Here is a 27,929-nt window from a genome sequence, read left to right on the forward strand (position 1 = left end):
TGCTGTTGAGCTGGAAATGACACACAGAGCAATCAAACAGCCCTGTGGTTTTACAGCTGCTCAGGAACAGCAAGATGTGAGGTGCAGATGTGTGAGCACAGCGCGTCCGTGGACGGCTCTGGTTGCTCTGGGCTTGGGATTGCCGGCATCGCTACAGCTGCAGGAGTCCTCTGCAAAGCATGGGACTTGCGTGGCACGTGCCAAACCCATCCTGCTGTTGGGCTGCCCCAGGCAGGAGAACCTGCAAGGAGCCGTGTCCCATGCATCTTGCTGCTTCTGAAAGGCCACCTACAGCCTCAAGTGAGCATGTTCAAGCAGATAGCAACGACCTTCCTCTCCCTCAGGAGATGTGAGGAGTTGGTAGATACTGGCTGTTGTAATCTCAGTCCTACGTTTGAGCTGCTCAAGATTACTACTGATTACAATTACTGCTGTTGTGGTCTGAGAATCATCGCTGGGTTAGGCATAAAGCAACACTTCTCGATGAAATGCATCCTTGCACCCCCATGTTTGCCCATGGGCTTTCCTTGGTTGTTTTTCTTAGCATCCTGTACAAAAGAACCATTGGGAGAGCAAGGACTGACTAGCTGGTGAAGCATCTGTAGGCAGCAGCAACACTTAGAGAAAACAGAATGTGCTTACTAGATTGGGTAAAATACACAGGAAAAAAAAAAAAAAAAGCTAAAGAAGACAGGCTGAGCTGCACATTAGTATTCACCTGGCAAGAACGAACTGCTTGGAAATCACCCTGCAGTCTGCTTTGTCCTTTTTTTTACTTATTACTACAGCTATTCTGACCGTTGCGATTGTTGTTGCTGTGAAATAACGATCTGCGACTCTTGGATAATACCATTTCTTCCCTTCTCAGAGAGCTTAAATCGGGATTTAAATGGTGGTTGCCGAACTCTTGCATGAATATGGACTCGGTGATGGACTGAAAAAACTTGGAAGTGCTTTTTATCCAACAATATAAATACTGGCATTTTTGTCTTCCTAGGAAGGACAGATACCACTGATTGCTCCTACTTTTCTTGGGTGAGTATTCTGGTCAAAATATGTTTTAATTAACTTTATGACCTGTTTTTTTAGAATTGTATCTGTGTTAGTAGTATAGCTGGCACAATGTCTTGTCTGTAGCACCAGTTTTTTAAGCTGACATTAATGTCCAAACAGACTGCTAATGAAGACTGATGTCCTGAAAGTGTTACAATGCTTAAAATAAAAATCCTGGCGTTCACTTTCCAGTTTCTTCTGTCATCTTCTCTCGCTTGTCTGCACAGGTTGATAGCAGAAGAACAAGGGCTGTAACCAAGTTTAACAAGAGCATGAAGGGGCCATTTCTGTGCTTATCAGGAGACATCTCACACAGTGTGACAGTCTTTAATCATCATCATCATCCTAGGCATGATAAACTGGAAAATAACGGGGGGCAGGGAGAGGTGATGAAGGGTGGTGTGTCTGGGTCAGGGCTGCTATAAGTATGCAGCAGTATTTCAGGACCTTGTTCTCCTAACAGGGAACTACAGGACAACTCCTCCACCCCACTGTCCTCCTCCTCTTCCTCCTCCTCCTCCTCCTCCTCCTCCTCCTCCTTCTCCTTCTCCTCCTCCTCTTTCCTCCCTTAGTTTAGGGAGCTACACACACACACACAGACACAGAGACAGAGAGACAGAGAGACACAGAGACACAGAGACACAGAGACACAGAGACACAGACACACACACAGACACACAGACACAGACACACAGACACACACAGACACACATGCGTATTTCCCTTTGCCCAAGCCCACTGTCTCATCTCTGCACTTAACGTTTGTTTGCATTTTCTTTCTTGCCTTTTCAGTGACTAGTGGCAGCAGCTGATGTTGAAGCCAAATGCTAATAAGGCTATGTTAAGTACAGCTCCAGGCATCTGTTGTACTGGTAAGAGCCAGCACAGACTTTACTGGCTGGAGCACTGGTGAGGTTGCTGAGATACCCTTGGAGATTGGAGTGGCAGCAGTCAGGCTCGGTTAATGAACCGCCTTGCATGGCTGAACACTTACAACAAACTGCATGAACTGAATTTTGTCTGACACGTCTGCAAATTGTCTGTGGAGAAGCAGAGGAACTACCAGGATGTGTGAAGCAATAATGTGTTAAATTCAGCCTCCTGTCCTGGATTACGGGCTCATGTCAGCTGCTTCTGAGGAAGGTAGAAGTAGCAAGGGGCTGGAAGATTGAGATGATGATCTGCTTGTGAGCCAGTGCTGGGCTGAACTGGGGCTAGCTTGTCAGTAAGGACCTGAGGGGCAGGAAAATGCAGAATTTTCAGACAGAAATGTCAGACTTGCTTGAAAGCCAGGCAACAACTTTCATTACCTTCTTATTCTTCTGTGTTACAGAACAGAGCTGAGAAATTTCCAGAGAAGAGAAGAGCCAAGAAATGTTTCTACCTTCTTTCTTGATCATTTTAAACATAAGGTGTTTCTCTTCCTCTTTTAGCCCTACCAAACTCTCACTGAGGTCACTGGAAAGGGTGGGAAGACTTCTGCAGAGGTACCTGGACCAGCTTCTACCTCTGCTTTAGACAAGTTACACATGATTTGCTTCCAGTGGCAGAGAGGGGCATTTGGTATCGTTTTTCTCCACTGCTTATATCCGAGTATGCATTTATAATCAGCAGCATTTCTAAAGACTGTGATCTGCTGTGATCAGCCAACAGAAGATTTGCAGAGCTGCAGGCACCTGCATTGCACTCCGTGGAAAGAGCCCTCCTGTCCTCACACCATGCAAGGGAGGAGACATGAGAGCAGACTGGGTAGCTCGAGCACCAGTTTGGATGCAGCAAACTGGCATGCCTCTCCATGCTTGACTCCAGCCCTAAGCCTGAACAAACATCTTGATCTCATGTATTTTACGGGTGCTGTTCTGCTGATTAAAGTAATGAGTGGTTTAAAGCAAGGGCACATGGGCAGGTACAGCCCCTAGCGCAATGTATTCCTGACCTCTGCTTCATGAACTACAACACTGTGCACACCAGTAGTTATGCAGAGCAAAAGCTGTCAGAGCATGACTTAGGCTGCAGCTGCATGTTTTACCCATTTTCTCAATGGATTTTTTAAAGTCAAGTCTAGGTCTTTAGCAGGTTTTGTGTTTTGATTGTATTTCGTATTCCGATTGTATTTCGGTTATCGATGGTTATTCTTTGTTGTAGACTTTTCTTTCCCATGGGGGAAAAAAACCCCCATGTTCTGCTTTAAATAGCTGTCCAAGAACAGGCACCTGGGGATGCTTTCTGATGAGGCGACTGCCGTAGCCACACACTCACCAGCTCGGTCCTTCCCCACGCTCCCCACGCCTGCCTGTGCTGTTGGGCCGATCTCACCGGCGCCAGTGCTGGCTCGCATCCCTGCAGAAGGGAAATGTCTTTCAGCAGGATGCTCTCTGAAAGGAGCAGGTCTGTGTGCAGGTGTCTGGCAAAATACTCTGCAGGTTTTGCTTTTTCCCGGCATGCATTTCACCCCTCCGACAGCACTGAGGGTCAGACCTGTTCATCGGAGGGTACCGTGATCCCATCAGAGACCGGCTCTGCAGGGCATCCCTGCCTGTTGGCATGGTTGTTGCTCCTGGGCTTTATTTTTATTCCTACCTTTCTGAGCTTTAGAGAATTTGATGTCAGGGTAACACTAGCATTTTGCACATCTGGCTGGGAATAACAACTGAAGAGATTGTTTTGGGGAGTTCCTCTCAGACTGCACCTTGACAATCACAGCTGTGCATCCCACAGTGAGCCCCCCCACTGTGAGGCTGTGCTGGGGGTCTGACCTTGCCAGACCTGTGTGTCTCCAGCAGTGTCTTCTTCATGTTCCTCAGTCAACACATTAAAAGACATGAGGGCAGCGTGGGTTTTGCCCAGGTCCATGCACTGGGAGTGAGTGCGTGGTGCTGTGACAGATACAAGCTAGCAGTTTTGACCACCAGCCCTGTCAAATCATTGCTAAAATACGCTTTACTTCATGGGCATCCTGACTTGTCTGGAACAGGCAGCTGCTGGAAATTTGTTGAAGAACTTGTTCTCACAGGTTTTTTTAAACTGCTGTTTATTTTTATCTAAGTGGTGATGCTAAATTTGGACATGTTATTGATAAGCATCTCCATTGGTAGATTTATCTGATCTGGACCTTTGAACCTGCTGAGGGGTAGCACCTCTACTGAGTTTTCATTGTAAAAATGAAATAAATCAGCAAGTTTCCAGCCATAAAAAGAGGCAGTACATTGTGTTACCGCCAGTTTGCAGAGAAAGTTTTTGCTGTTCTTTTCAGAATGAAACGGTGAGGAGACATCGCTTCATTTTTTCCCCTTAACCCAATTAGATGATTTGTGTATATTATCGGGTGTGTTTTTCCCCATGAATTCTTGTCATTGATGCTATAGACAGTTTGTATTTTAATGGAAATTAATGGCTTTTGCGATAGCCGACCAGGACACCTCAACAGAAGGGGAAGCCAGGAGAGTTTACATGTTCTGCCTAGGAAAAGGCAGACTGGGAGGATGTCTGCTTGCTTTCTCTAAATATACATGGTTATATGCCAGGAAGGTAAAAGCTTAAAGGGACATGGTTTAGTGGTGGGCATGGCAGCACTGGGTTAATGGTTGGACTCGATGACTTGTTCTTAAAGGTTTTTTCCAACCTAAACGCTTCTATGATTCTGTAATTCTATGACATGTAGAGACAGTGGAATGCCTTTGGGCTGGGAGCCAGAAGTGGTTCCCAAGCATCTGCCCATCATGGCTCTGAGGCTGTGTGGCAGTTGGGATGCTGCATAATAACCTCGGAGAGCATCCAGAGGATGTGAACGGTCCAAGGCGGTGTCTGCCAGCGACGGAAGAAACCTCTGCTGTCTCCAATTTTTTATTATTTTTTTTTTTATGTTATAATCCTCCTTACCACTGCTGCCAAATGCTGGTGGAAAAAGCTTGCTCAAAGAGCTGTGAGCTGGAGACAGGTAAAGCCGCCTCCAGGTTTTATGTAGAAATTAAAGGAATAAATCTTACACCAGAGTGGTAGACAGCTCAGGTGAAATATAGGCAGGGCTTGGCAATTACTTGGTATTTCTTCCCTCTCAGGCAGAAATCTGTAGAAATTTTCATTCTTTAATGAGTTTAACTGATCTCTCAGAGTAAATTATGCAGCTAACACTTGATTATGCACCTCCTCAGCACTTCATTTGAGTAGGACAAAAAAAAAAAAAAAGAATGTTTGGAAGTGAAGCTGGTGACATGAGACTTAACCTCCAGCACCTGAAAATACTGCAAATACAGAGCTGCCTGACCCACTAAACCCACAACAACAACAACATTCAAAAACAACAAAAAAACCCAAACCACCAAAGGCATGATTAATGGGGGGAAAAATAAGAAAAAGAAAAAAAAGTGTGTCATCATTCAGAGGAAATAACAAAGTATCTAATTTTAATTCTCATTCATAAAACAATGCTTCTGAGACTGTAAAGGTTCTAAGTCATATTAGTCATCATTTGTAATCCTAGAAGCCTCCTGAGGGATTAATAAAGTATGTTTTGAGCACAGCTGAATCTCTTCCTTCCCCAAAAGAGCAGCAGCTCTGGGCATGTGGGCTATCCCACTCGTCTGTGCTCCACAGTGACTTGCTTGTCAAAACAACAAGTGGAGGGGAGTGAGGTGAGGTGGGGGAGTCCCTGCCCAGGGATGTGGGAGCCTCATACTCTGGACATGCGGCTGAGCCTGCATCAGACATATTTGTGGCTTCAGCTTGTGCTGCACAGATGTGCAGCTCCTGAACACCAGCGGTTCAGCATCCCTGGGTTTCTGGTTAAATTTGGAGTTGTAAATTGCAGCTCATCGTTGTCAGAAGCTGGGGCTGGGGGTTCAGCCAGGCAGGTCTGCATCAAAACTGGCTGTGCTAAGGGCTTGTTCTGCCTAGGCTCTGCCTATCTGCTCCTTGTGAAAACTATGCTACAGTTCACCAGCCGGCATGGTGCTGGAGGAGATGTTGTACAGCTGTACACCTTCTCTGAGGACCTTCTGCAAAATCACTTTTCCCACACACTGTGTGTGGTTTTATAAGTGTTTGCTTCACAATTTCTATTAAAAGCAAAAGAGGAAAGATGGTGCTGGAGGTTGTGAGCTGCAGACTGGGTGACCCAAGTCCTTGCTCCACAGAAGACATCTTCACAAGTACAGGTACGTTATTTAGACCACAGGAGAATGACAGTGCCACATTTTTGAACAGGGATGGATAGGGTCCCTTCAGACCAAATTCCCTGTCTGTGGACAGCGAAATTAGGCTCCAGGTGTAGCTGGCAGTACCTTACGAATTGATGGGACCCTCCTTGCCCCAGGACTGCAGGCCTTTTACCACACCTCCATGTAGCCCTGGACAAGGTGTCCATGATGCAGCCATGAGTGCCATGGGCTGCTGTCCCCGCAGTCACTTTTAGGTCTGCTGTTAAACACAGTGGTTTTTATTCTTCACCTGCAAAGTGCAGACATAAGGACATCCATTTTTCTTGACCTGCAGCGAGGAAAAAGTGGAAGCGATTAACTACTGGGCTAAGGTGACTTTAGCAAGCCACATGGAGTTCTGGGGTGGTGACGTGGAGCTGGTCATGCTGTATTGCATCTGTTCCCTGTCTAGGTAGTGGGCAACTGTGCTAGTGTGGCTGTGTGAGTCTTTCAGGCTTGATAAACATGGTTACCCACCCAGCATTCAATAACACTCACAAATTGTACCTCACAGCCATTATTTCCTTTTTTCACTCTCCTGTGCATTTTTTTATGGACTGTACAAGACTCTTCACCCAGATTATGCTCTGCAAATCCTAGTTGTAAACATTTTTAGAAACTGAGTGATGTTCTGTGTTGTTCCCACCTCTTGGCCATGGTACCCACAAGAGGTGTGGGGGCTGCCGGTCTCTCTGCCAACGGCCAGCACAACTGGAAGGCAGAAAAGTGCACGCTGCATGCCCCAGATTTTCCTGAAAATGTCCTGGATGGATTCTCTCTGACTGACCACTAAATAGTCATCCTTTCCTTATCATTAAATCAGGGTGTACTGGGTTTTCAACACTGTAAGCAAGTACAAAATCAGTTAAACAAAGCAGAAAGTTCTCGGATCCATGATACCTTAACATCTCTGTTAAAGTATCTTTTGATACTAAACTATGTTCTAAATAACCATGGCTTACATTTTGACTATTTCAGTGAAAATATTTGCAAAGCTGTGTCACAGCAGGGACCGACTTTCTGTTAGTAGCACTCTGTTCTCTGCCTCCAAGTGAACCATGTGCGTGTGCTTGAACAGCAAGTATGGAGATGAGAAGAGATCCTCAGAAAAAAACATTTGTCATACTGTAGTGATGAAATCTTGTTTTCAGCCTATCTTGGCCTATGATAGATGTAAGCATCTAGCAAATCTTTATGGTCCCCTGAAGTTTTACATCTGTTTTGTTTCATAAGATTTGGTACTGGCAGTGTTTCATTTTTCTGTTACTTTTCTGTGCTGTCCTATATGCAGAGAACTGGAATTGCAATAACGTTTCCTTCTGAATGCAGCAAAGATTTTTCGTAAGAGAACAAGACAGTTTTGTTACCTGACAGAAACGTTTAAGGGAATATTAATTAAAGCTGCCTGGAACTTAATTAATGTACTCAGAGTTGCCCTCCCAGCATCCTTTCATTTACTGTGGGCTGAGTCTCAAGTCCTCTAAATGTAGTGCAGATGAGATGTGCTAAAGGAGCTGGAGAGAAGTTCCTGTTGTTGGACCAAACCATACTTTCCCACCACATATGAGGGCAAAGTCAACATTTGACCCTTAGTGCAGGAAAGCAGGGAAACAGAGGAATTGGGGAAGCTGTGATGCTTCGTTGTTCAGTTCCAATAAGGGCCTAAAGTTAAACTGTAAGCGTTGAGAAAGCTCATGTTTAACAAATTAACTGAATTAACTTTTGCATTATTTCTGAAACACAAAAGCTCTCCTGTACATGCCTGAAATAAACTAAATAAGCACCATACCAGGATTTGAAACCCTTTCTAAAAAGACACTAAAATTCTTCAGAGGGACAGAATTTTTTCTCTTGGGCTGATTTGAGGTGATAATTAAACAGTGCATGAAACACAAACTGTGTTTTCTGTTTTGGGGGCTGATTGCGAGCTGGTTTTGGCTCATCTTTTATTGTCTTTGCGGTTCTTAAGATCCCAACAAATTCTCACAAGCATGAAATGAAGTCTGTCTCTTAAATTTATGATAGGGAGGGCTGCAAGGAAACGAATGAGTATACACATTTGGAACTCAAACAGTTCCAGTACAACGCATATCCACCCAACTCTAAAACTGAAAAATGAACACAATTCTTATTTAATCTCTTGACTGCTTGACGCAAGAGACATCCCGTTCAGAAAATAACACCTTGCTTTCACTCTGCATTAGCACTGTGTTATATTCCAGATCCACAGTTTCTAACCTTTGGGAACAGTCTTGGCTGGCTTTCAAGTATTTGTGTCTGTGCAAGTGGAGGAGACAAGAAGCAGGACAAATTGAATTACATTTCTTCTCTGATCCAGACACCTCTGCAAAGGAGGGGGGTGGGTGGGTGGGGTGGATGAAGCATCCAGGCATTCTGGACAAGGAAGACAAGAGGTTACGTCTTTGGTGATCGGATTAAACTGGGTCAAAACATTGTTTTGGGAGGACAGAGGATGCAAACCAGCTGTCAGCGGGGAGCAGTGTGTTTCGCACCTTGGAGCTGAACACCCGTAATACAATCCTCCTTGTGTTTGGGGCTAGTAAAGCAGAGGAGCCAGGTTTTTCAAATGTCAGAGACAGCTTACACCTTAAAGATGGGAAAACATTTGGTGATGCTTCCTGTTGCATACCTCAGCCTTACAGGAGCCCACAGCAGCTGGAGCTGCTGATGGGATTTTTTTACATTGGACTGCCCAGCAGGACACAAAAGGCTTCCCTATGGACCAGGCAGGAGTAGGCTCCTTTCCACGACACACCTGGCTTGGCCTGTGCATGCATCTGCTTTTCTCAGCTGACAGTGCAGGGAATCACACATGTCTGGCATCAGAGAGTTTGCTCAGAACAGCTGCACTTCACCTGCGTGGCACAGTGGTGGCATTTCAGAGCAGTTGGGGACAAAAAAAAAGATTTCCTGGGGAAAACAATCTGCAGAGTTCAGGGAGCATAGGTCTATGTTTATGGGTTGCATGAAGCAACCTAAGATCCAGAAGACACCGAACATGAACAGGAGGACTGAGGTTGGCCTTGCAGTGGGGCAGCTGCCTTCAACAGCATCCTAGGACCCAAGAAGGAGAGCACAGCAAAAGGAACTGCTCCCACCTGGCATCTATACGGGCTCCTACACCTCTGCAGAGAAATCTGAGTCTCTGCTTGCCTCTGTCCTGTCCTGCAGGTGGTCTCACTGAAGACAGTGTATCACCAGAGGGACTGAAGTGTGAGTTGGGAAGAAGTGGCGGAGTGTTTGGCTGTCCCATCTTAGGTGGACCACGCGCATCCCTGGGAATCAGGAAGGAGCACATGAGAAAAGTCATCCATTACTTTCTGAGCCAGCAACCATGTACCAAATGGCATTCTGCAAACATAATAAAACAGAGAATTTGCAGAAGTTAACTTTTTTCCTAAAGCAGGACTTGTTCAGTGCCTGGTCAGCAGTCTCCTGGGACCAATGGACTACTTTTAATGGATTTATGAAATACAACTAAGTAAGAAAGGCTGTCACCAGTAGATTTAACTTGCTGTGCAAGGTTCCATAGCACCAGCAGAAGATTTTTAAGGATCTTCAGACTGAAAAAGGCTGAAACCCATGATCCTAAGGTAGTAGGGGCCAGAGCCTGCAGGGGCTCACTGTGACACTTGCCACGCTGTCTGCACTGTACAGGACGGCTGCCGGTGGCTGGCATTTGCAAGCAGCAGCAACCGGGAGCCTTTGTGAATCTTTGCCAGGACAAAACCTGCAGCAGCAATCACTGAAGAAAGCATAGCATCACCTGAACAGGAACAAATCAATATCATTAGCAGATTCATTGTAATAACCCATTCATGGTAGATAATAGAATATATAGAGTATGTATGTGTATAAACATCAGTGTGTATGAGTATTACCTTCTTAATTTAAGGATAGCACTGGTTTTGTCTGTGAATATGTAGAAACCTGCCAAATGTATAGCTGACATTCCCTAAGGACATATTGCAGGTCGCCCAGTGCAGCGGTTTTGTGCCCACCAGAGGGAATACAGGAATGCGCTGTGCTGCTGCTCAACTGGAGAGGGGTCTGGAGCACCCAGCAACTGTGCTGTGTTGGGAGGTGCAGGAGTTCCTCGGTGCATGGGAGATGAAGTGGCAGTGATTATCGCAGGTTTGCAGTGTATTTATCAGGATATATGAGTCCTCTTAATGTCATACTTCTCAACAGGCCTTTTGTTAATTTCCCTCTCAAATGCAAACCACAGAAAAAAAGAAAAAAAATCAAGTGCTTGTGGCACTTCCAACATACTCTATTGTAAATATTTTTAACCTCTTCCTTTGATCAAGGTTTTTTTCTTCCATTTTCTCTGTCTTTTAGGGGATCTCAGTGAAAGGCTTATTGTAAAAAAAATTTTTAGTAGTGGCATGGAAGTAAACGTGCTGGCACAGATTTTACCGTTGGACAGTAATGTCATGTTCTTGATAGAAGGGCAAGGATCCACTAACATCCCTTATGGCTGTAATATCATTGCCATAGCCTTAGTCCTGCAGTGATGGCAGACTACCAAGATCCTAACCTCTTCTCCTTGCTGACTTCTGATGTTGTGGTGGTGGTGTTTGGTTTTTTTTTTTTTTAATTTATTTAGTACCCTGAGGAGTGGTTATTTAATTTGACTCCAGTGCCTAGGTCTCAAAAGGCTGACTTGGATGTGGAAGCATTGCAATGTAATGTTTTCAGCAAAATCATGCATACGTTCAGACTTTGCTAATATTCTTTAAGTAACCGGTAACTACTTATAAAAAGATACCTAGTAGTAAGGCTGATTACAGTCTTTTAAATTAATTCAGGCTATGCAAAAAAGGCAATATTAAAACAGGCTCAGAGTGATGGGAAGCCACCACTGCTAACATGAAAGGCAGTGGTTTCTGTGCTGTCCATAAAGCATTGACGTTTTCATAGTAAATAGCTTTTTACTGGGGATAGAGGGAGCAATAGCACTTCCTATGGAGCAGAGCGTCGGCTGGCATAGGTCTTCTTAGATACTCTCAAAGGCTGGCAATGGCTTACCTTCAGCTGATGGCTTAGCTTTATTAGTGTCTTTAGCCATGTGCCTTCCTGAAACAGCACTATGCAAAAAGCAAGCCCAGAGAAGACAGGCGACCCTGGGGAACGGTGGCAGAGAATCAGGCTCAGATCTTTCTCTCCATTCTCACCTATTGTTGCAAACAGTGAGTGCATTTCCAATGGATGTTACAGAAGACCTGGGGCTTAAGAGATTAAGCAATTTCTTAATGAACTGAGGTTGAGAACGTTCTCTAGACAGATGAAGGTACCAGCAGTTTACTTTCAAGTGTAGCTTAAGTAAAATTGTATCACCTTACCGATTATGATTTATCTCACATTTGTATAACATACATGCAGACTCCATCATCCCACAAAAGAATACTCAGAAGCTGTCAGTAAAACACAGTGTGTCATGCAGGTATTTTGCTGTGTGCGCAGTTTGCCCATTACTTACTGACAATTATTTCATATGATGTGCTAACAATGTAAAACATTTTGCCTAAGCATAGTATGCAGTCAGTGGAGCATACTTCTGACAGAAGACTTCATGGGAGACAAGAGTATCATTATCACAGGAGGGGGGTACTTTCTGGTCCCTATGCAGAAATTCATGCAGATAAAAGATCGGTGCAAAATAGACCCCTTCTCGACAGATGAACTTTACTAATCAGTGCCACTCCTACCTTCCTGCACACGTGTACCTATATACAAGCAAATTACATGCGCTTTAGAAATGCCTTGCTTAACCATGATATAATCACACCTCAGGCACTTTGAAATATGTCTGAAGAAAAACGTTTGGGTATGTGAGTGAAGGGAGGAAATTTCTTATTCTCTGTTACTTATATAAACACAAGCCAAGGTTCCTTCATTTTTCAGGTGATGTAATAGATACACAAAGGCAGGTGAAGGGAATCATTGTCTAATTCACCGATGGGGTGCAGGAGCAGATGAGCTGAGGCAGACTCAGCTGGGCTGTGTGTCAGGGCTGCGCCCAATGGAATGAGCTCAATGGATGCACAGGGTGGGTAATGAAGGGGATCGTCACTCAGCTGGCTGGAATGGCAGTGCCTCTGATCTCAGTGTCTGACTCACAGCTCAGGCTGGGAAAGAAGAGCAAGGAAGGGCAAAGGCAGAAATCCCTTCCTGCCTTCCAGCATCTTCTGCCTGCACTTCTGCAAGTTCTATATGAACATGCCATACGGAAGTCAGTCGTGGGGAGCTCCAGGTCCATCACCTTGTCCAAATCCCTTGGTACCCATCTTCCTCAGAAATGGGGCAATGTTTGAAATAGGTTGGAAGGAGTCACATGGACTAATGCTATGTTAAGCATAACTTGTGCTCCATATAGATAGGAGTGATGGGAACACTGGGAGAGATGTTACATGTCTACATGTCCTAACTTCAGACACTCTGCTTCAGGTTGAGATATCTGCTCTGCAGTTGGTAAGCAGGGAAAGGCAGCCTTCCAAATGAACTCTTTTGAATCCCTTTACAGAGAGTCTACAGGTGTCTAGCCTCCAAGTTCAGATACTTCATGTAGGTCATGTAGGTGGCTAAGGCAATGGTCACACATGTCCATTCATCATCTGATCACATGATTTTTGGGGTTTTTTTTAGAGTGGTACCTTGTAGCAGAAGATACTTAGAGCAATTTCCCTATCTCCACTGGCTGAGAATAAGTCAGATCAAGTACACTGTTCAGAACAGTTGAGCCAGTGCACCAGAAATTCACATATCATGGACTCAGCAGCCAAGTGAAGGACATGCAGGGCCACCACATTGGGTCTCTGGACTAGACCAGGAGGTTCAGTGATCAGCTGGATGCTGTCAACTTCCCCATTCACTTCACTGGACTTCTGTAAGGAGGTATGGGGTTTTTTTCTCAGATGGCTGAACAACAGATCTCACTTTGGGAGTGGGCAGGTGTCATGTCTCCTTCACAGGAAGTCATGAATGCACAGACAGAGGGTCACAGAGACTTGCCAAGTGTCTTTAACCAACCCTTCTTGCAGATGGCATGATGTTACCCAAAGGCACAAGCATCAGGGGTCTACAATATGATATCTTGCTGTGAGCACTACCTGTCCAACACGAGGTGCAATTTTACTATTTTAGAAAGTACTCTTCTCTACTGGCAGCAGGTCAGTTAAGGTTCCACAAAATAATGTCTACGAGTAGCAACAAGTAATGCAAAACTCCTTGTGTACTTCTCCAGCATGACAAAAAATGCTATATGAAATAAGATTACAAGAAACAGGAGAAATACAACTTGACCCCAGTTCTTGGTCAATAGGATATACTACATCCTTGTTTTCATCTAAGGGAACAATGGTTGTCCCTACAATTGGCCTTGGAAAGATCACAACTTGTGGCCTAAATGAGGCAACAATAACTCACTTATCATCACTAAGTTGCTCAGGAGCAATGAATGGGATAGGCAAAGAAGTCAAAAGCCCATTCATGAGCCTCCACAATCTCATCCCAGTTGTCTTTATTTAACTCTGCATGCACTTCTACCTTTCTTTAGTCTATCTCCAATAATGCTTTTGCTCTACATGTGTCAAAAGGTGTACCTCTGCTCATCAAGGTGGGATGTTTTTTACTAGGTTGACAGGATAGCCAGGGTACATATAAACAAAACTAATGGAAATTTTTTATTGGGTCAAGTAAAATAAATGGTTATGTTGCTGTGACAGCTCTGGTTCTGCTTGATAAGCATTATAACTGCAAAGCATGCTCCTAATAGGAAAAGGTTAAGAGTGGTGTAAAATGAGCCAAGTTTTCTTGCCTTTTGACAAAACAGCAGTTAAAATCTGGTGAAGCCAACCTGGTGAGTACAAGTCATGTTCTTTGATGTGACACAGCCTGCTGTGTCCCCAGCCTGCAACAAGGACAGAGACCAAAGGGACATTCCACATCAGTAGGTCTGATCTGCCCCCTTACCAGATCCAGGGAGCAGATGCTCAGTTCGGATGGTGACTGCTGGTTACCAAACAGCCCTGGTCACTTGGTGACATGTACTAACTGGGATCATCAAAACACCTTCTCTTGAGGACAATCTGCTGATCTTCAGAGGAAGACAAAGAAATCTTTACAGAGAGGGAGAAATTATTTTCTGGCAGCAGGCATGAAAATCTGTTGGGGAAAAAACCACAATGATCATGTTTTCAGCACATCTCCAACAAACTCTATGCGCTTGACAAAAGATGCATTGAATGGATTCAGAGGCAGACTCAGGACTGCTCTTGAAATGCAGCACAAAAAGACTGGATGCAAAGAAGATCCTCAGCTCATGTCTCTTAACTTGTAAACTCCTACATGTGCACAGTATAGATGAGTGTTTGTTATCAAAAGACAGCTTCTGACTGAATTCTACACCCTTCTGTGTTGTTTCTTCTTCTTCTTTTTTTTTTTTTTTCACTTTAGATCTGAACACTGTGTTAAAATAGGGACTGCATTGCTGCATTGCACATTGTAGTTTCTTAGTTTCCTAGTTTCTGGAAAAAAGTATGTTCAGCTAAAGTAAAATATAAGAAAAAAAAATCAGGGGGTTTATTTACATATATATATATATACACACACACACATATATATATATAGCGTATCTGGTTTGTTTGGTTGGTAAGAGTAGAAATATATTCCTATTTGTTTTGTTGAAATTGTTCCATATTTGGGGAATTTTTTCATCAAATGACTGTGAGCTTCTTTCTAAATGGTGTGCCCCTTCATGTCAGTGGTAATTACTTTTCCTCATGAGAACCCCCAGTTTTCTTTTAAACAGGGATAAGTCAGTGGCTGTAGTTAAGTTTATGTGTTGAACGTAGCTAGTGCTCACATAAAAGACATGTTCTCACATGCTCCTCAGGAATGACAAAAAAGGTTTATAAAAGCAACAGGAGCTGATGGATGCTGTCACAGGTAAGACTTTACATCTAGTTTGAAATACAGATACGTAGCTCAATAGACATGATTTTTAGAATTTACTTTAAAACGCAAGTGTTTGAAAATGAGGTTGATACCATAAAGCATTTGTGCAAAAAGAAATACCTCCAGTCTGTTAGTAATGTGTATGGCATTATACGCACATAGTGTTTATCTTCTAGGCAACCTGGTTGATTTTTATTGTACTATTAGGTAAATCCCATTGCCAATTTTTTCAGGAGCATGACAAAGATGCATTGTATTATGATAGAAACTTTCACTGCATATTTTTCTAGTACATGGGGTTTTTACTTGACTCTCATGCTTAAATTTTTGGAGGTCATCCTTCAGAGGATAACAGAAAAGTCTAGGAAAGATGCTTATTATTTATGTCTGTTTGGACACCCAGAAGATGGCAAACACACACTTAACATCTTGTAAAGTGTTTGGTGTCTCTACCTTACCTGGAATCACAAAGAAAATTTCCTCTTAATATAAGACAGCAGCCACTCAGACCTGGTCTCCCTACAGCACACGTGAATGCCCCTTTAAGAAGTTACTGGTAACTTCAGGGAGCCTTTTTTCTCTCCCTTGCCTCCCCAGATGTTCTTCCTATTATTGAATAACCTCTCCCAGAACAGGTCTTGCTGAAGTTGTTGTATTTCTGCATTTTTTTTTTTTGAAGAATCTGCACTTCCTTATGGGATGAAAAATTCCCACCAGCTTAATTCTCAAGTTTCTTAGGAAAGTTAAGTAAAATTCTCAGAGGGTGAAGCACATATATATAGTGTGAATTAATAGTCATGGTGATGCAGATGGGAAAACAGCAGTGTCCTGTTTTCTTGCTTAAACTATGTCAGTTATTAAATAATACAGCAGAAGCAACACAGTATATTGAATAGCCTACACTGAAGAAGCGGAAAATGCTTAAAATAACAGCTTGTAAATAGCCCAGAAATAGAAAAAATTTTGCCCAAATTATTTCATTAAATCCTATGACCAATGAATGTATGAGGTGAGATTGCAGCACTTTCCTGAACAATTCAAAGTTTTAGAAGAATAATGGCTAATGGTACCAGATCTGTTTGTCTCTGGCTTTCATCTGCACTTCTTTCAAATTAAAAGAAAAGCAAACAGAAGATTTTTTGCATTCCTGTATTTACATCTGGCAGAGAGGAAACCATTAAAAAGTCAAGTGCCTGCTCTCCTACTTTCCTCGTTATTCTACCTTCTCGCACCACAACCCTGGAAAACCCAATCCACAGCAAATTTTTAGTCCGTCCATCATCAGCACAGATTTTGAGTTTCCAAGGATTCCTGCTGACATCTGTGTTGATGAAATCAACTCCTCTCAAACTTGGAGGCAGACTGGTGTCTACAGCGCAACCAGGCAAGCAGAGCAATGATCTTCAGGCATTCAGGGTTTGCCACTGAAAATTCTCAGCCCTGATTTTTACTGAGAAACCTGTCTCTTCATTCAGCTGCAAAATGTAGGAGGCCTTCTTCTCAATGCACATCTGATGATAAACATCTCATTTTAAACCCACTTAAAAAATATAATAATAATCGGAATTGGACCCAGCTGCTTGTTTATCATACTGAAACACGGAAATTTCCATGTGGATTTCAGGCAGCAGCTAGTTGTGGCCCTGCCTTGTCATGTATTTAGACTTGATAACACACAGGTACAAAACAAATCAGTAAATGCAGCAACCTCCTCCTAAACCAGCCATGAAACCTCATCTGCACAGGACAATACCTTCAACCTTATCTTAATGGTTTTAGACGTAATCCATCTTGCATCATCAGCACACAAATGACCTGCTCTCCCACACTTCTCCTTGCCTTGTTGAAGTTAATCTGCTTTGGAAGGGACATTACTCTGTTCGAAACAAGCTATGACTCTGTAAGTTCAGTATGGGCTTTGACGAACTGCACCGTTTCTGGTGATCAATCCCATTGCCTTGTGTTGGCCTGTGTAGTTGCCTCAGGGCTTTCCCCTCATGTGTAATATCTCCTCTCATTTGAAAGACAGGGAAGAACCAAGGCTTGGTGTCCCTGTGGCTGTGAAGGACCTGGCCCTGGCACCTTGCCCCTTGTCTTTTCATTCTAGCATGGACATACCAGGAAGCCAGGGTTCCCTGATGCTAGCAGGAAAGGTGTATGCTCCGTCTCCTCTTCCCAAAAGTCACTGGAATATATTATTAAATGTGTGTAGCTACCAGGAGCTACACACAGAAGAGATGACGTCCAACAGAAGCGTTTCTTGTCGCAGAGGCCTGACTTGATGCTAGGTGCTTAGCTGCCCCATCAGAGGAGGTGATCTCTTCTGGAAGTCTTTGTGTCACCTGGTTGTTCCCTACTCTCAAAAGTGATGTGAGGAAATGGAATATGCTCCTTCCCTAAACAGGGCAAGGAGGTCTTGGATCTCCTGACATGACCATGCAGAAACACAGTTCAGTAACAGACTTGGTGCTTGTGACATGGGTATGCTGTTACTCAAACGGATGGGCTTGTTAAAAAACATCTTCAGCACTCTAATTTGAAATGGCTAGCACTGGAAAGAAAGACTGTATGTCTTGAAGTTGTAAAAGTTGAAGTGGCTTAAAAGTGAACTAAGTTAGTCAAAACAAGCAACATTTTAGTTCCTTGTGCCTTAGCAGGATTAAGGATGAAATAAGAAATTATGAACAAGTATATTTGTACATTATTCAAGTTGATGCAAAGTATCAAAATAGCAAGACAGAAGCGACTTTCATCTCAGTGCCACTGGCAACCTCTTACATCCCACTTTAGCTAGCTACTTGGACTAATCTTGCCAAGGTCAAAGGAACCATGTGTTTTAGACAGAAAAAATATTTTTTTTGCTTTTCACTTCTTTTTGAGTGGAAGGATAACTCTTTATCTTTACAGCTACTAAGTAATGAGGTTTACTGTTCTAGCACAGAGAAAGCTTCAGCAAGTGCAAAGATGATCCAGCTTTGGCCCACACAATGCTTTCCTAGATTCCCATAAAGTTTTAATGCAAGTGCTTTGTTAAGTGTCATAGGAAACAGCCTCACTCACAGAACTGTCTTAAGCTGTGTTTGCATGGCAAATGGTGATGAAATTCCAGCAGTGAAATGCAGAAGAATGTTGTTATCAATGTGGAGCAACAAGCAACGTGTCAGCCTGGGATGTGCAGGCCAGCTATTTCTGCACTGCTTTCATTGCTGCTATTTCCTATGCTGTCAACGTTAGAGTTGACTTGGGTACACTCACCTGTATGTTCATCACAACTGCATTTGGCGGAGCTCCTGAAAAATGTAATCACATGTGTAAGATAATTTAAACTTTGATCATACATCAGGGAAAGTTATGGAAAGGTGGGTTTAAGATTTTTATCTGTGAAATATCTGTGCAAATCTTTGGGTATTTCTAAGAGATGCACAGAAGCTGAGTAGGTGAAGTTGAGCTAGAAAACAGTATAAAGATAAGAGAGGTCATTTAGCAACTTAAATATGCAAAATTGAACACTGGCATTGCGTAAGATTCAGTAGCCCCCAGTGGCAGAGACTGATCCAGTCCCACATTCTGTTGAGAACACTTGGTAATGAAGACATCCGAAACTAGTAAACACAAAATAGAAAGACCCTAACTTTACGACCCCTGTCTAGTGATAGACCTTTGGGTCCCCTTGGACACACTCAGAAATGAACCACCTCACACTGCTCTAGTAAATCTGTAAGGCCAAGTAGCTTTTTCTTAGGAATAATGACTGCAGTTTGTAGCATTACAGAATACATGTAATTTTTATCTTTTGTTGTTAAAATGTGGACTTAGATTTTATTTTACACCGCAGAAACTATTCCCTTGTCTGAAAAATAGACATTCCTAAGGACATCTTTCTCAGCCGCCACATTGTAGTTGCATAACAGTAAACACAGAACTTACTTCTGGAAAACAGAACATTTCTGGGAAAAGTTCTGGTGTCATGCAGAAACAAGTATGTGATATAAGAGGCTAGGTTATTATTAAGTATGTGCGCACAATGAGAACTTGTTGTTCCAATAACCTGTTTTACCAACATCCAGATTTCAAAACAGATTATTCACTTGAATTCTTTCATGATGTCTGCATCTGGCAAACAAATTGTTTTGCTATTTATTCTGTTTCTGTTGTTGTTGCCACTAGGTGCATGGAGGATTTCAATGTCTCCTTATTCTGATAATGAGCCAACTTCTCTGCCAAATATGTAAACAACAGCTTTGGGGTACAGGACAGATGATGGGAGGAGAAGGAGGAGTAAGAAGCCCTTGGGTCACCCAGTTCCAGCATTTCATCTTAAATCTCCACATTGTTCTCCTTTAGAGGGGACAAGTATCACCAACTTACTTCTCAGATGCCAAAATGCCTTTTCCCCTGCCAGACAGATGTAGAAGAGATTTTACATGGGGATATGGACATACAGAGCTCCAGACCAATTGCCCACCCTCCATTTTGGGTGAACTCCATTCACAACCCATCACCCATGAACTCATCAGAACGGTTTCTCTGCCTTTCTGTCAGTTTATGTGACATGAACAAAATACCTCTTCCCTTAACAGTGGTTTGGGTGTCCACATGCTGCCCTCTTTGCTTCAGACTGTGCAAACATTTTTCTGTGATTTAGAGCCCACCCTCCATCCCCCACCCCCCCTTTAAAACAACAGTTCCTAGCTTTGACTTTTCATAGCCAAATTAATCATTATGCAACCTGGTAATTAACCCTGAAGAAGAACCATGTACAAGTAGCAAGGGGCTGCAGGAGCAGACCTCTTTCATCCTCATGTGAAGGTTATCTGGAAGACCACCTATACCTTGATGGCTTAAAGGCTCCTCAAAAGTCACTTCTAAAGGGCATCAAAGTCTAACACAGCATTCATGTGGTGAGTGAAACATGGCAAGAGGGGAATATTGCAGGAACTACTGCTTAGGAAAGCATTGCTGAGTTTGAGTTACTCTGAGCTTGTGGGAAAAAACATTTTTTGCATATGCCAGGAATGTTTCCTAAGAATATACTAGACAGGTTTGAAATATTTACACTCTCCCTCCAATGAATGAATGTCTAGCTTCAGTTTTTACAGATTCAGTAATCTGAATTTAATTGTGAAATTTAACCACCCAAAGAGTTTGTTGAACACCTGGAATTAATTGACAAACTGACAAATACTAGGGGAGATACTAGTAAAATTATTTTTTCTCTGCAATCATCTGCTTTGCACAGTCTTCCAGATGCAAGCCAAATACAAGCACCATTTTCTTTATTGTTTTCCATTGCAATTCTGGCAAATTTTTTTGCAGATCTGGAGCAAAAGTTACTGAAAATAATACTGAAAATTGAAAAAAATCTTATTAAAATTGAGAGAAAAACCTAGCATTGATTGTAGCCAAGAGCGCAGCTGTGGGCATGCTCAGTCTCCCAGTGAAAGCAGCTGGCTGAGGCCAGGACATCAGCTGCTGAGACCACTCCTCACCTCAAGCGCATCCTTCACCATGGGCTGGAGAACTTCAGGCCTTCTGGAAACACCTGGCAGCCCACCCATGGCGGATGCTCCCTGGCCTAAATCAACTAGTTTGAAACCTCTTTGGGTGTTTAGGTGAATTGCAGGTTGCTCCAGAGGTCTGCTGACCCAAGTCCTTCTCTTCACTACAAAAAGTCAAACTCCAGCAGGTGATTTTACAGTTAAGTTAGCCTATACAGTTTGCAAAATAACATTTACCCCTTGTCTATTTCCTAGAAGTAATTCTCTGCGGCAGAGGTGCTGTAGCAACACAACCTCTGCAGCATCTGCAGGAGAAGAGAACTTTATTTCTGAAAGCTCAGATGTGAAATTATTTTTATTATTTCACTCCTGGCATACATGAATCAAACCATTCAGAATGAAAGAGAGATGTCTTCAAATAGAGCTGAAAAAGAGTACATTCTTTCCACTTCTTTTAGAAATAATGCTTGTATTAATATGGGGGATTTGACTGTTATTTTTGTGGAGCAAGGTTTGATAGTATCATGGTATCACTAGAAAATTCACTGTAAGGTTCCATGCATTCGTACTGTCGCAGAAATAGTACTTAATATCACACACTATTAGTAAGGTAGATAAAGCAACACTCCTATCAAATTCTGCTAAATTGCTTTCAGGAATACGTGGTCTGAGTGGTGATGCATGCCTAAGTCCAGTCTACAGCTCATCTCCAGAACTGTTCTGCCAAGTTACAGGAAACTGCAAACTTCAGCAGTGGGGCTATGCTGAGATCAAAAGGTTCTCCTTGGCTTCAGTGAGACTTGAATGAGGCCGTATCTCTGGCTTTTTCAGTCCTGTGATCTGAAGTTAACATTGATTAGAGTAACTTTACCCATAAGCAAATGAACTCATTACTTTTAACCATGCTGAATGACTATCACTGAAAAAATTTGCAGTTACAATGTGCATACATGTTTTGCCCTGTTTGTGACATTTTGTGATCACATCCAGAATTCTTCTTACAGGTGGTATAAAAATCTGCTTGAGAGAGAAAATGAAATTAAATATTTTGCCTCTAGATTTTTCGCTCTCTTTTTGTATATGCTGACATGCTCCTATTTTATTTTCCTGTGCCATCACAATCCCCCACACCTTTATGGTTAAGGAGGTTGTTGGCACCTGTGGTTCTTATTGGCATAATGCACCTTTACAATATTTGCAGTCTCTTTTAAACTTCAAGAAGGGGGGTTAAAAGAAATCCTCACTGTTGCAAAAAGCCACTCACCTAATGGTAAATGCATTATAATTTGATACTGTGGCGGATTAACCAGATCAAGCTGGGCATAGAGGACTGAGGGAGGGAAAGCTGCAGCCCATGGGGAGAGCGTGGATGCCCTGGAGAACTGAGTGAGTCTGAGAGGGACTGTGTCCTGCACCCCGATCCTGCCATCTGCTGTGCAGGATTTGTGCAAAGACAGTTACAGAATAAATTCTCCCTTGAATGGAGCTTCATCCCTGTGCTGTTTAATGGCTATTTCATGATGTGAGGCATCATTCACTTTTGTGCATTATAACTATGGATGGAGTGCACTCCTTTTACAGATTACTTGAAAGCACTTCACAGCGCCATGTGTTTTGGCATGTAATTGTACATACTCCTACTGTACACATATACTAACATCACTGCTGATGCACTGGCAAACATCCACTTCTCTTTATCGCCTTGAGGCAAGAGCAGGCTGGCCCAGAAGGCTTTCTTTTCTGGAGAGAAAAGCGTTATTCTCTGAGCCCTAACAATCTGTAACATGCCATTTTTTTTTATCCTTTTGAAGCCCGTGAATAGCAATAATCCCACTTCTCCTTAAAGAGGGCTGGATGTTCCCTGAGGAGTTTGAAAAAAGATTAGCGATGAATGATAGGGGGTGACCTGACAAATGCATTTCATACCCGTAGCTGGGCTGAGAATCAGAGAAAAGGTCTGGGATTGTTTCTGGGATGGATCAAGCTACTTGGACTCTGTTGGAATAAATTCCCTATTCCCTCCCAAACAAGAATACAAAATACTGACACAGTACACAGAATTCAAAATGTCTTCTTCATAATCAGCATTTTAATAACCACATTGCACTGTCATAATTGTGTAAAGTCAGGCACCAGTCTTTAGCGTAGTTTTAGGTACAGAAGTGCGTATCTTAGCACAAAATTGATGGAAAGCAATGAAAAGTACTTAGGCACAGTTTTTCTTTTCAGATGAGTTTTCACAAGTTAATTGAGTCAGGTGTATGCTCAAAAGGTGGTTTACAAAATGTTAATACATGAGAATTTATATGTGCAAATTCAAGTATATGAAGTTAAATCCCTGGTAGGTGTATGAGTTTCTTATGAATGTGCATTCACCTCAATATTTTTTTTAACTACATGGGATAACAGCAATGTGCACATTATTTTTCACAATATACTGATCTAAGTTCCTTTTTCTTTTTTTTTTTCCTTCCTTTTTTTATTTTTTCCCATGTGTAACATATGGCAGAAAATTCTTTGCCCTGATTTCTGAAGTACACCTGCACCCACTTACATTGGTAGTCAAGCTGTTGTTAGAACATTTTTCTTCTCCAGGTATGCCTGCTTGGCATTTATCTACCTAGATTGCTGGCTGATAGAAAGGGAATACAATCAATGGGGCTTCTTTGTTTTTCTGCTTTTTTTTTTTTTTTTTTTTTTTGGAGGACACTGCACTATCTACAGGTAGACTTACATATTGCTAATAAAAAGTGAAATCTCATAGAACTGGAAAATAGTTTTGAGTTCTGCATTGCATTAACTGTTCAGTAAAATGTGCAGAGAAAAAGAATTTTTTTGTACGCTTTCTTCTACTCACTTTGCTTTATGGAGTGATGATAGAATAGAAACGTCTTAAAAGAAACACTAATCACCCTCTTTACTTGCTTTTCATGTACACCACAGGGCATTTGACAGATAATGCATTAGAGCAATAGCGCTCTAGAAATGTAAACGTGAGCAGTGCTAAAGCATCTTCTGCAACAGTTAGAACAGGTTAATACCTAATTTAATAAAATTAATTTGGGGCTATTCCCAATAAAAATTAAAACAATGCTGAGCAACTAAAAAATTAATCTCCTGTTTTAAAGAAATCAAGCAAAACCAGAAAAGCCCCTTGCCTCTTGCTGATTGCCATGTTGACATGTGCAGGACAGGGGGTTGGGGCCAAGGCTTTTCTTGTCAATGCCGGTGAAGATGCAGTTGCTAGCAGGCCAGAGTGAGTTAGGGATGAGCCAGAACTATGCTGCTATGACCACAGGCATGGCACGCAGGGTTGCCCTGGCAGTGTGAGTCGAGACAGGATGGCTTTGCACAGCCCTCTGCCAGCATGGTCATGACCATGCCAGGGAGCTGTGTATCTGGTGGGCACCTCCATGAGCCCGTATTAGGACACGCCAGTGTTAGGCATCCTGGGTGAAGGATGACTGGCCTGATTTCCTCCTACAGCAGAGGCCCTACCCATCTGGGGACACCAAATCAAAGAATCATTTACATTGGACAAGACCTTTAAGACCATTGAGCCCAACCATTAACCCAGCACTTCCAAGGCCACCGCTAAACCACATCCCTAAGCACCACAGCTACATGTCTGTTAAATACCCCCAGGGATGGTGACGCTACCACCTCCCTGGGCAGCCTGTTCCACTGCCTGACCACTGTTTCTGTGAAGAAATGATTCTGAATACCCAACCTAAACCACCCTGGTGCAGTTTGAGGCTGTTTCCTCTTGTCCTGTTGCTTGTTACTTGGGAGAAGGAAAGAGTGCTTAGGCTGGAGGGGACCCACAGGTCCAGCTTTCCCCTGGCTGGTGGGAGCAGCAAAACAACTCGGTCCTCTCTGACCTACTGTTGAAGAGGTTTCACTGCATGTCTTGCCCGTAGAAAGCTTTTCTTAATGTTTGACCTGAATCTCCTTGACCCTAAATCCAATGTTTTTTATCCTGCCCACCACAGAGAGAGAAGTCTCATTGCTGTCTTCTTCTTTGTAACAGGCTTGGAGGGTTTAGAAGTTTCTAACCATTTCTCCTTTCTCTTTCCTCCAGGATAGACAGTCCTATTTCTTCCAGTCTTTCCTTCTAAGTCGTGTTTCCCATATTTCTGACTGTGCTTGCAGTGAGACTTCTTCAGCTGGCTTGTGATACGCTTGAGATGCAGAAATAAAACTACAGAGGGTTCTCCAGGGGAGGAAGGATCACTCCAGGTACCTTGCAGATTATGTCCCAATCTTTAGAGTTCGATGAGGACAGCCATGGTTTTTCATGCCCAGTCAGGCAGCAGTCTTCAAATGGCCTGGTAGCCACCATATCCGCCTCCAAATAAGCACGTTCCTGCCAGGACAGAAGAACCCCTGCTGCCAGCTCTCCTGGGACTCACTAGCTGTAAAAAAACCCTAAATACATGTGGTAGGCATCACCCTGGCTTACCCAGTGCTGTCATCACTGACAGCCTTAGGGTCAGCCCCAGTCAGGTTGGGGCATCTCCATTCTTGGAGATGTCCAAACCTTGATGGACACATCCCTGAGCAACCTGCTGGAGGTGGCCCTGCCCTGAGTGCTGGCCATCTCCAGTGATCCCTGCCGAAATAAGCACTATATAGTCCAGGATCTCAACAGGCAGCATCTCATCCTGGTGAGCTGACAGGGAGACAGCTGCCTTGCTTGGGTGACATGTGAAATCACAGCCCTTTTGCTTATCTGAAGATGCTGGAGAAGACCAAAAAAAAAAAAGAAACAAACAAAAAAGTACCTTCACTCAGGCAGCATGCAGCATGTGCCACCACTTCTCCGAACAACTGCAAAACACATTCTTGCAGATCTGGCATGATGCTTCAGGTTTAAGAATCACAGAATGGTCTGGGTTGGAAGGGACTTTGTAGACTGTTTAGTTCCAACCCCCACTCTCATGGGCAGGGACATCTCCCACCAGCCCAGGTTGCTCCAAGCCTCATTCAGCCTGGCTCTGAGCACTGCCAGGGATGGGGCACCCACAGCTTCTCCAGGCAACCTGTGCCAGTGGCTAACCACCCTCACAGGGGAGAATTCCTTCCTTACACCTGATCTCAGTCTCCCCTCTTTCAGTGTAAAGCCATTCCCCTTGTCCTATCCCTACATGCCCTCATAAAATGTCCCTCTCCAGCTTTGTTTTTGGCCCCTTTAGCTACTAGAAGGCCACTATAAGGTCTCCTCAGAGCCTTCTCTTCTCCAGGCTGATCAACCCCAGCTCTCTCAGCCTGTCTTCATAGGAGAGGTGCTCCAGCCTCTGATCATCTTCATGGCCTCCTCTGGACTTCCCCCAACAGGTCCATGTCCTTCTTATGGTGTGGGCCCCAGAGCTGGATGCAGCACTGCATGTGGGGTCTCACCAGAGCAGAGGGGCAGAAAGCCCCTCCCTTGACCTGCTGGCCATGCTGCTGGTGATGCAGCCTAGGGTATGGCTGGCTTTCTGGGTTGCAAGCACACATTGCTGAGTTGTGTTGAGCTTCTTGCCAACCAACACCCTCAAGTCTTTCTCCTCAGGGTTCATTCCATTCTCCTCTCAGACTGTATTTGTGCTTGGGATTGCCTTGATCTCCATGCATGTCCCTGCACTTGGCCTTGTTGACCTTCATGAGGTTTGCACAGGCTCACCTTTCAAGCCTTCAGTTTAAAGACAAGGATGCCATGCAGGACAGTGGCACATGCTCTGCACAAGTCCAGGTAGATTATTTCAGTTGCTTTTCCCTTACCCACCAATGCTGTAACCCTGTTATAGAAGACCACCAGATTTGTCAGGCAAATTTGCCCTTCATGAAGCCACGTTGGCTGTCACCAATCACCTCTTTATTTTCCATGTGCCTTAGCATAGTTTCCAGGAGGATCTGCTCAATGATCTTGCTGGGCACAGAGGTGAGACTGGCCGGCCTATAGTTCCCCAGGTCTTCCTTCCTTTTCTCCCTTTTTTAAAATGGGGGTTACATTTCCCCTGTTCCAGTCTGTGGGAACTTCACTGGACTGCCACAGTTTCTCAGATATGATGGATATTAGCCACTTCATCTGCTATTTCCCTCAGGACCCATGGATGCATCTCATTAGGTCCCATGGACCTGTGCACCTTCAGGTTACTTAGACAGTCTCAAATCTCATCTTCTCTTACAGTGCACAGTTCTTCATTCTCCCAGTCCCAGTCCTTGCTTTCTGTGCCTTGGGTGGCATGGTTAAGGCACTTGCCAGAGAAGACTGAGGCAAAAATGTTGTTGAGTATCTCAGCTTTCATGTCCCATGTAACCAAGTTTGCTGTTTCCTACTGGAGAGGGCCCCACATTTTCCTCTTGCCTTCCTCTTATTACTGACATACCTATAGAAGCTTTTCTTGTTGTCCCTGATGTCCCTGGCCTGATTTAATTCTGTCAGGGCTTTTGCTTTCCTAACCTGATCCCTGGAGACTTGGACAATGTCTCTGTATTCCTCCCAGGCTACTTGTCCTTGCTTCCACCCTCTGTAGGCTTCCTTTCCACGTCTGAGTTTGTCCAGGAGCTCCTTGTTCACCCATGCAGCCTTCTGGTGCTTTTGCCCTTCCTCTTTGTTGGGACGCATCACTCCTGAGCTTGGAGGAGGTGATCCTTGAATATCAACAAGATGCCTTGGGCCCTTCAGCTCTTCAGGGCTTTACCTCATGGGACTCTACCAAGCAGATCCCTGAAGAGGCCAGACTCTGCTCTCCTGAAGACCAGGGTAGGGACCTTGCTGTGTGCCCTCTTCGCTGTCCTTAAGCATCTTGAACTCCACCATTTCATGGCTACTGCAGCCAAGGCTGCCCTTGAATTTCACATCCCCCACCAGCCCCTCCTTGCTGGTAAGAACAAGGTCCAGCATGACACCTCTCTTCATTGGCTCCTCTAAGGAGAAGGAAGCTATTGTCAACACATTTCAAGAACCTTTTAGATTGCTATGCCCTGCTATGTTGCCCCTCCAACAGATACCGGGGTGGCTGAAGTCCCCCATGAGGACCAGGGCTTGTGAACGTGAGGCTGCTCCTGTCTGTCTATAGAGGGCTTCATCTGCTCAGTTTTCCTGATCAGGTAGATCTTCCCTGGCTGGGAAGATAAAGCATAGGATCAGGTGGAGGCCACACCAAGAAATGCTTGCAAGAATTTTTTAAGTTTTCTTTTTTGCTATTGTGTGGAAAAA

The sequence above is a fragment of the Falco peregrinus genome, chromosome Z (genome assembly GCF_023634155.1).
Source record: "Falco peregrinus isolate bFalPer1 chromosome Z, bFalPer1.pri, whole genome shotgun sequence".
Classification (NCBI taxonomy): domain Eukaryota; kingdom Metazoa; phylum Chordata; class Aves; order Falconiformes; family Falconidae; genus Falco; species Falco peregrinus.